The sequence below is a fragment of the Asterias rubens genome, chromosome 17 (genome assembly GCF_902459465.1).
Source record: "Asterias rubens chromosome 17, eAstRub1.3, whole genome shotgun sequence".
NCBI classification, from domain to species: domain Eukaryota; kingdom Metazoa; phylum Echinodermata; class Asteroidea; order Forcipulatida; family Asteriidae; genus Asterias; species Asterias rubens.
The window spans coordinates 11,614,855-11,624,347 of NC_047078.1; the positions used below are offsets into that span (position 1 = coordinate 11,614,855).

At 37.6% G+C, this 9,493-nt stretch overlaps 1 long non-coding RNA gene across 2 annotated transcripts; it reads right to left on the bottom strand.

Annotated features, from left to right (window-relative positions):
- Positions 1–7,651: 7,651 nt before the first annotated feature.
- On the bottom strand, positions 7,652–9,218 carry LOC117301315. Of its 2 annotated transcripts, none has more exons than XR_004520285.1 (3): positions 9,194–9,218; positions 8,465–8,573; positions 7,652–7,688 (listed from the first exon to the last, which is right to left on the bottom strand). It is a non-coding gene; the product is annotated as an uncharacterized LOC117301315 (long non-coding RNA). The 2 variants fall into 2 exon arrangements; XR_004520286.1 differs by having other exon boundaries at positions 8,465–8,569; positions 9,194–9,216.
- Between the last annotated feature and the right edge of the window lie 275 nt (positions 9,219–9,493).

The following is a 9,493-nucleotide window of genomic DNA, read 5'->3' on the forward strand; positions in this document are numbered from 1 at the left end:
TTATTAAGTTAAATCAAGTTAATGTTTCATTGATAGTCTGTTTTACCAATGTCCTGCCTTACATGATTGACAACTAAAAAGATTGTTTTTTAAAAGTCCGAAGCCAAAAACAAACTTAAGATTTTTTTTTTCAAAGTCCAAAACAAAAGTCGGAAAGGATTCTGTTGCCCGTTAAAATGTTTGATGAATCTGTATCAAGTGTACCATCGGACGTCTCCCCCTGTTCGGGCAAACACGTCGCTAAGTTCTTGGAGTAAAGTTTCAAGTTTGAATTTTGGTTGAAGTGTAAAAGGACGCTTCCACTCCGTCACCGATTGAGTCCTGTACCATCAGAATAACGAAGACTTCAACCCAGATGATGATGCGCTGATCAGAGAAACAAGATTCCAACATGGCGGCTGAACTTGAACAATTTTGTGAATTTTTGTGACAAGCACAAAAAACAGAACTAAAATACGCATGTTCTTTTCAAAATTAACAGCATACTCAGGAATGTATTGGTTTCACTTGCATTAGAAGTACTACACTTCATCATAATTGTTTCAATATAAGTTTTGGATTTGTTAAAACATCGCAACATTTTAACAGTGTGTGTGATTACACGTTCAAATGAAGTCAAATTTCAAAGTCAAATTTCAAAGTCAAAAGTGAGGTTATACACAAACATCAGATTTGCATCTTCATTGCATTGAGTATCATTACAGGAGATATTGTAGATGACATTGGGTTTATGAAGGATAACTAGACTGAGAAAAAAAAACTTTTAAAAAAAACCCTAACCTGTCTCTAAACAAATTCTAAACTCCTAAGTACAACAAAGTTTCAATTCCTACGGAACTACAAATTGCTAATGAAGTCCCAATAAAGTATTGAACATCTAGGATCAACAACTACTCCTACTGATTAACTTCATGTAAGCCTGCAAACCAACAACTGCATGCTAATGATTTCCGCACCAATTTTAAATTACAATGTTTTTGCATAAAAATGAGTCTGACGTCGATGTCGGAAAATTAAGGTTTTATCGGTGACGATAAGATCCTAGGTTAAGTACAACAAAGTTTCAAATCCTACGGAACTACAAATTGCTGATAAGGTCCCAATAAAGTATTGAACATCTAGGATCAACAACTACTCCTACTGATTAACTTCATGTAAATCTGCAAACCAACCACTGCAAACTAATGATTTCGTACCAATTATAAACTGCAATGTTTTTGCATAAAAATGAATCTGACGTCAATGTCGGAAAACTAAGGTTTTATCAGTGACGATAAGATCGCTGATAACTTGGGTGTATTTTCCATCTAGAAAGACACCTGTGATTCTGTAAACAGTGCATGACTAAAGTAACAAAGTGACGTCTTATTTAGATTACCTATTCCTGCTGTGTCTTTTTGGCATAACAAAATCAAGCTAACAAGCAAATTGAGAAATAACTAATTGAGTTATTTGTTTAATAATTCTACACTAATACTGGACTAGTGTTTATGCTTCCTATAACTACCTAGCCAGGTTATTTAACTGAATAAGCCTACACTAATACTGCTAATACGCTAATAAACACCTAGTTTGATCCATTGTACACTTCGCTGTTGTACATGTTGAGACGTTCTCATGTTAACCATAAAAGAATTAAAATAATTGATGGACATCGCACACAATTTGTCTCGTTTCAAAGAGATCTTAAAAAAAAATAAAATACAATTGTTGTACTGACAAAAAACTAGTAGGTTGCATTTGTTCCCAACAGTTCTACGGGTTACATATCTTAAACTTGCCAACTCTTTTTAAAACCTGTCAAAATATTAGTGTCTTTGTCACTTTAACAGCCTAAATAACTAGAGAAACAAGGTTCAAACATTGCGGCTGAACACATTTTGTGAGTGTTTGTAAATCGCCTGAGTGTCGTCCCCATGTTCAGCTGGAAAAGGGTTAACCAGTTGTAAAAACTTTTCACAATTATCAATAACTAATACCCTGAAGGATTGAAAACACCTACTGCAGCTAAATTACTACGTTTATGAAAAATGTATACAAATCATGCACACCACAGTGGCAGTATTTGTTAAAAAAGCAATGTCTATTGGTCAACATCATTTGTAAATCATTTCCTCAACTGATTGTCGTTAACATACCTACTGTAGAATCTGTCATAAAGCTGACCACTCAAAACCTACAATGAACAACCTAGTTAATTGGTCACTGAAATAGACCAATAGTTAACGTCATAGACTGAATGTTGTCAATCAGTTCAACAGGGGTTTTAACTAAATCTAAAATCTAAACACTATTCTAACTGACGAAGGAGTGTACATACAACCTACTGTGGCTGAGAATTGAACCAGTTACAATTACCTAATGCACAACGGCATCTATCTAAGCGACAATGTTTCTTCTATAAAGGACCCTGTTAACTTCCTACACAATCCCAATGTCATCTTTGATATCTCCTTTTGATACAGTCAAAACTTCTTAACACAAGTGAAACCAATGTAAAAGCCTGAGTACCTGAGTGAAATGTGAATAGCCATGTTCAGAATCTCGTTTCTCCGACCCTCGCACCAACATCTGGGTAGAAGTCTCCGCCATCCGTAAGGTCCAGAGGCTCCCTCAGATCAGAAGAGGATGTCCGGTGTAGAAAAGGTTGATCAAAAAGTAGACCCATTTACACAGGAACAGTATAGAGAGACGGGTACCAACTTAGGATAACAAAATGATCAGGTAAAAAAGTGAAAAAAGTACAATGGTCCTCAGTCCTTGACACTTTTGATACAGGCCCCCAAAGACTTCAACAGGCAACCAAATCCTTTCTTTCTTAGGTTTCAATTTTTTTGTTGGAGATCGAAAAGTTGAAATAGTTTGTCAATCATGTAAGGTAGGACACCGGTAAGACAGACTACCAGCGCCACATCAACAAGATTTCACTTAATAAAATGCTTACCCAACCATTAACTCTTGGATCATTAGGTCGCTACACATTCCAGATAGTAGTAGGCCACACCAACCGGCACACACGTTTGCACAACTCTGCTGCTTCTACAGTGCAGTGGTGCTTTCTATAGCATTTAATGAATGGTTACCAATTAATTTAAGACAACAATTGTTCAAATTATAAAAACAGCCAAGTACAACATTTACTATCCTTGAGTTGAAGTAAAAGTTATCTCTGAAATTTAGAACTGTTAATTATTACTGTCACAGCAATGCAAGGAAGAAAATTAAAAAAAATCAAATGAAGTTTGTGGCTGTTTCGTAAAGGATATTGTACTTTTTAATAAATTTCATTTTGAGTTTGGACAGGTGTGCGTCACACTTATCCAAACATGTCATGCCTAAAATGAATAAATTTGGTTAAATTGACGACGTACTCGTATGTCATGAAGATTGGTCCCAAGAAGAGTGCAAGTTGTACTTGGCTTCACAATCATCAAAGTATCAATATAGAACCAGAGGCACTCCCACAATTTGAGTCACAAGCAAATTTTACAGAAACTTTTGCTTTCCTAAACCGATTCAAGATATTCCAACTCTGGGAAAATCTAGAAAAGAGGTTTTTAAAGCGAGCAAAGTTTTAAAAGTAGTAGGGAAAAAAATATTTGCCAAGAGAGTTTTGAAGAAAAAAAAAGAATTTAAAATTCCGTATTTTGGAAAGTAAAGTCGAACATTCAATGTGAAAAATGTATGCATTTTGTACGAAGTAATGTGAACTCGTTTCATGGGAATGTCTTGATAAAATGTATTAAGACTTTTAAGTAAAATACACAAACATTATGCAGTTGTGACCCAAACTACCAAAAACGACAAATCTTTTCACAATGTCCTATTTCCTAGACCCTTCACATGAAATGTATAAATTGCACATAGCGTGTGCGCACTTAAAATTTGGTTGGCAAAATGAGGGAATATTGTGCTGTTTTATGTACGGCTAATGGGTGCGTGACGCAGATGCGATTGCGCGTCTGCTTAGCATATTTCATGGGAAGGGTCCATCACAACTATTGGTTCAAGATTTATTATTATGTTTTTGCAACAAATACCCCAGGTGGGAAGGGGGCAGTGGTAAAATTTCAGTGGCCATTTCTGACATACAGCCGCAAAGGTTTACAGTAACCTTACCCCACAGAGGAAGGGTCAGAGGTCACATGGCGGGTGGGCTAATATAAAGTACCAGTCCCCCAGGTAAGAAGGGGCAAAGGTCATGTGTTGTATGAACCTCAACATTTAGTTTGCTGTGACACAATCACTAGCATAAAGGGATGAAAGTCATGTATGATGGTAGTGGTACAACAGTAAGCCACTAATGTAAAACTTTACTAAGTTTGCTGTGACCCAACCCCTAGCATAAAGGGATGAAAGTCATGTATGATGGTAGTGGTACAACAGTAAGCCACTAATGTAAAACTTTACTAAGTTTGCTGTGACCCAACCCCTAGCATAAAGGGATGAAAGTCATGTATGATGGTAGTGGTACAACAGTAAGCCACTTATGGAAAACTTTACTAAGTTTGCTGTGACCCAACCCCTAGCATAAAGGGATGAAAGTCATGTATGATGGTAGTGGTACAACAGTAAGCCACTAATGTAAAACTTTACTAAGTTTGCTGTGACCCAACCCCTAGCATAAAGGGATGAAAGTCGTGTATGATGGTAGTGGTACAACAGTAAGCAACTAATGTAAAACTTTACTAAGTTTGCTGTGACCCAACCCCTAGCATAAAGGGATGAAAGTCATGTATGATGGTAGTGGTACAACAGTAAGCCACTAATGTAAAACTTTACTAAGTTTGCTGTGACCCAACCCCTAGCATAAAGGGATGAAAGTCATGTATGATGGTAGTGGTACAACAGTAAGCCACTAATGGAAAACTTTACTAAGTTTGCTGTGACCCAACCCCTAGCAAAAAGGGATGAAAGTCATGTATGATGGTAGTGGTACAACAGTAAGCCACTAATGTAAAACTTTACTAAGTTTGCTGTGACCCAATCCCTAGCAAAAAGGGATGGAAGTCATGCACCATGGTAGTGGTAAAACAGTAAGCCACTGCTAGAGAAAACGTTGATAGGTTCCTAGTTTGCTATGACACAAACCCCTAGCAGAAAAGGACAGCTCGGTCATTTAAACAGGGCAAGTGCACCAAGGAGGTTTTTTTCTTGGTAAAGGGCACCTCTATGGAATAATTGCAAGAACATTTCAAGGGGCACCAAGGCAATGACCAGGGGCAACGTTGCCTCCGTAATGTATCAGACGTGTCGTAGTAACAGTATCGAGGATGACAATTTGTGCAATGACCAACTCTCAGGAAAAAGAGAATTTAAGTCTTGTCATGACCCATAAGTTACAAACGATGCCATGATCCTAACCAGAGCTGGAAGGCTTTCATATTAGAAGGTGTGCACTCAAGTTTCTTGTTCGTTCTGTCGATCGATCAACCCACCCAAGGGGTAAGGGGAGGATCAATCAATAACAACTCATGAAGGTAAACAATTAAATTTTAATTAATTTTTTTAAACTTATGTAAGCAACACTAACAGTTTAAAAACACCTTTACCACAGTTCGGCCATTTTGTCTGGTTCTCGTGTACCGATCGAAACTCTCAAAGTTTGACAAAAGGAAACAGATTAAATTTGGATGTCAAGCCTCATTTTGTTTCTTGAGACAATCCTAATGGCACCGTCAGTGATAAAGGATCCTGATCTTATTTAAGTACCCATACTGTGATTACTACAGAGGGATGGATGCTCGGCCTCCTCATCAGTAAGACATCTCTCTGGCATCAGGTGGTCGTTGTCGTAGGTGGAGATTTCATTTCCTTGTTTCAGTGAGCTTTTGCCTTGAGTTCCTCTCAGTGTAGACGATCCGAAGATGTTGATTCTCTTCAGGAGTACTCAATCTCTTGATGCCTGGAAATCAAGAAAATAAATGATTAAAAAAATTACTTTTAAATAAAAAAATGAACCTTTTGACCCTAACCATCCTAGGGTCGATTTCACAAAGAGTTAGGACTGGTCCTAAATCCCAGGAGATATTAAAAACTTGAGGCTAGTCTTAAGTTAGACGAGTAACTTGTCTTAACTTCATGAACTTGAGCTAAAACTAGTCTTGAACTCTTTGTAAAGTCCACCGTAGATCCTTCAAGATCCAATTGCATGTTTTGTTTGTTTCTGTTTTGCTGATTGCTGCACTTGTAACAAGCCCCCAAATATTTGGATTTATATTTTTAACTCTGAAAACAGAACAGCAAAAGTTCTTGTACTAATTTTCTTATAGCACTGAAATCCGTAATTCAGTGACGCTCGTGGCTCTTCCACAATGTTACCCCTGATCACTAGGCCATTTATTTCATTCATCAAACCAACTCGGCTCCCTTGGGAATAAACTGCCTGTACAGCCAAATATGTAGTGACCAAGCTAAATAAATCACAAGATCCATATCTGCCCTCACAGGTACCTACTAACCCCTGTGCAATCTATGGAAACTGTATGATAAACCTAAAAGGGTCTACAAGTCCAAAGCCGGGTTCATACTTCCTGCGAATGCGAAGCAAATTTGGTTGTCACAAACCCACAATGAATAACTCGCAACAGTTGAACTGTGTTCAACCCCTTCGAAACATTCGCTAAGAAAATAGGGCTGTGTCGCCAAAATTTACTTTGCATTTGCAGTAAGTATGAACCAGGCTTAAGTAGTGATTAACTTACTTGCACGATGGGCAGAAATAGAAGACGGTTTGTCCTTCATCAGCTGATCGTGTTTGCCTGGTGTGGAAATGAAGTCCATCGTGACCGCACTTGGCACATGCCCTGTCAATCTGAAACCAGACCAGATACAAAAATGAAATTAAGAAGTGATGAAAAATAACCAAGCACTGAAAAAATAAATTTGTGATAATGCGCCTACAAATTAGGGCCATAAGTTGGGTTTTTTTGTCAATGATTAATGAAGAAAATACAGAAAGATGAAATAAAACTGTGAAAGTTTCAGCAAAATAGGTCTACTGGTTCTACTTGCTCAGACAACAGAAAGAAGCAAAACCCTGTCACAGTAGCGATGAATCCATCCGAGGTAAAGATTTCGATACATCAACAAATTAAGTTTGCTTTTTCCTGGGATTAAAAAAAAATTGCCAGGGGTTTCCTTACGGGTGGCGAACCCTTTGTCATTGATTTTTGCTCCTCTGTTTTCACAGGTAAATAGAAAAAATTCTGAAATAAAACGAACCCATTTGTATGTTTTAAAATATTTGGGGGGTTTAGTTATTTTTCAAAATTTACCAAATGTCAACTTTTAATTTGAAGTGGCGCAGTTTCAATCAAACACAGTTACAAAATTGGCCAGGGGTTTCCTTACAGGTGGCGAACCCTTTGTCACTGAATTTTTGCTCTTCTGTTTTCTTCTGTTTTCAGAGTTAAAAATATAAATCCAAATATTTGGGGGCTTGTTAAAAACTTACCAAATGATAAATCACCTAATTTGAAGTGGCGCATTTTTCAATTAATAAAGGCAATTAAAAAATCGGCCTCCTCATCAGTAAGCATCTCTCTGGCATCAGGTCGTCGTCGTTGTCATCGTCGTCGGTGGTGATTTCTACTCCTTGTTCCAGTGAGCTCTTGCCTTGAGTTCCTCTCAGTGTAGACCGATCCGAAGATGTTGATTCTCTTCAGGAGTACTCAATCTCTTGATGCCTGTAAATAAAAAAAAAAAAAATAAAATTGCTTTTACATAAAAAATGAACCTTTGACCCGAACCATCCTGGGGTTGATTTCACAAAGAGTTAGGAGTGGTCCTAACTTAGGACTAGTCCCAGGAGATATTAAAAACTTAATGCTAGTCCTAAGTTAGACGAGTAACTTGTCCTAACTGGAGATAAGACTAGTCTTAACTCTTTGTAAAGTCCGCCGTAGATCCTTCAAGATCCAATATGTTTTGTTTGTTTCTGTTTTGCTGATTGCTGCATTTGTAACCATATTGTGCTGTATACACATGTCATGTAAACAGTGAATTTCTGCTTGTACTAATCATCTCATAGCACTGAAATCCGTAATTCAGTGACGCTCGTGGCTCTTCAACAATGTTACCCCTGATCACTAGGCCATTTATTTCATTCATCAAACCAACTCAGCTCCCTTGGGAATAAACTGCCTGTGCAGCCAAATATGTAGTGACCAAGCTAAATAAATCACAAGAACCATATCTGCCCTCACAGGTACCTACTAACCCCTGTGCAATCTATGGAAACTGTATGATAAACCTAAAAGGGTCTACAAGCCTAAAGCCAGGTTCATACTTCCTGCGAATGCGAAGCAAATTTGGTTGTCACGAACTCACAATGAATAACTCACAACAGTTGAACTGTGTTCAACCCCTTTGAAACATTCGCTAAGAAAACAGGGCTGTGTCGCCAAAATTTACTTTGCATTTGCAGGAAATATGAACCAGGCTTAAGTAGTGATTAACTTACTTGCATGATGGCAGAAATAGAAGACGATTTGTTCTTTATCAGCTGATCGTGCTTGCCTGGTGTGGAAATGAAGTCCATCGTGACCGCACTTGGCACATGCCCTGTCTATCTGAAACCAGACCAGATACAAAAATGAAATTAAGAAGTGATAAAAAATAACCAAGCATTGAAAAAACAAATTTGTGATAATACGCCTAAAATTAGGGCAATAAGTTTTTTTTGTCAATGATTAATGGAGAAAATATAGAAAGATGAAATACAACTGTGAAAGTTTCAGCAAAATAGGTCTACTGGTTCTACTTGCTGAGAAAACAGAAAGAAGCAAAACCCTGTCACAGTAGCGATTAATCCATCCGAGGTAAAGATTGCGATACATCAACAATAACGTTTGCTTTTTCCTGGGATTAAAAAAAAAATGCCAGGGGTTTCCTTACGGGTGGCGAACCCTTTGTCATTGATTTTTGCTCCTCTGTTTTCACAGGTAAAATAAAAAACTCTGAAATAAAAAACCTATTTGTATAAAATATTTGGGGGGGTTTAGTTATTTTTCAAAATTTACCAAATGTCAACTTTCAATTTGAAGTGGCGCATTTTTCAATCAAACACAGTTACAAAATTGGCCAGGGGTTTCCTTACGGGTGGCGAACCCTTTGTCACTGAATTTTTGCTCTTCTGTTTTCAAAGTTAAAAATATAAATTCGACTATTTGGGGGCTTGTTCGAAACTTACCAAATGATCAATCACCTAATATGAAGTGGCGCATTTTTCAATTAATAAAGGCAATTCAAAAATCGGCCTCCTCATCAGTAAGACATCTCTCTGGCATCAGGTGGTGGTCGTCGTCGTCGGTGGTGATTTCATCTTCTTGTTCCAGTGAGCTCTTGCCTTGAGTTCCTCTCAGTGTAGACCGATCCGAAGATGTTGATTCTCTTCAGGAGTACTCAATCTCTTGATGCCTGTAAATAAAAAAATAAAAAAATAAAAATTACTTTTACATAAAAAAATGCACCTTTGACCCTAACATCCTGG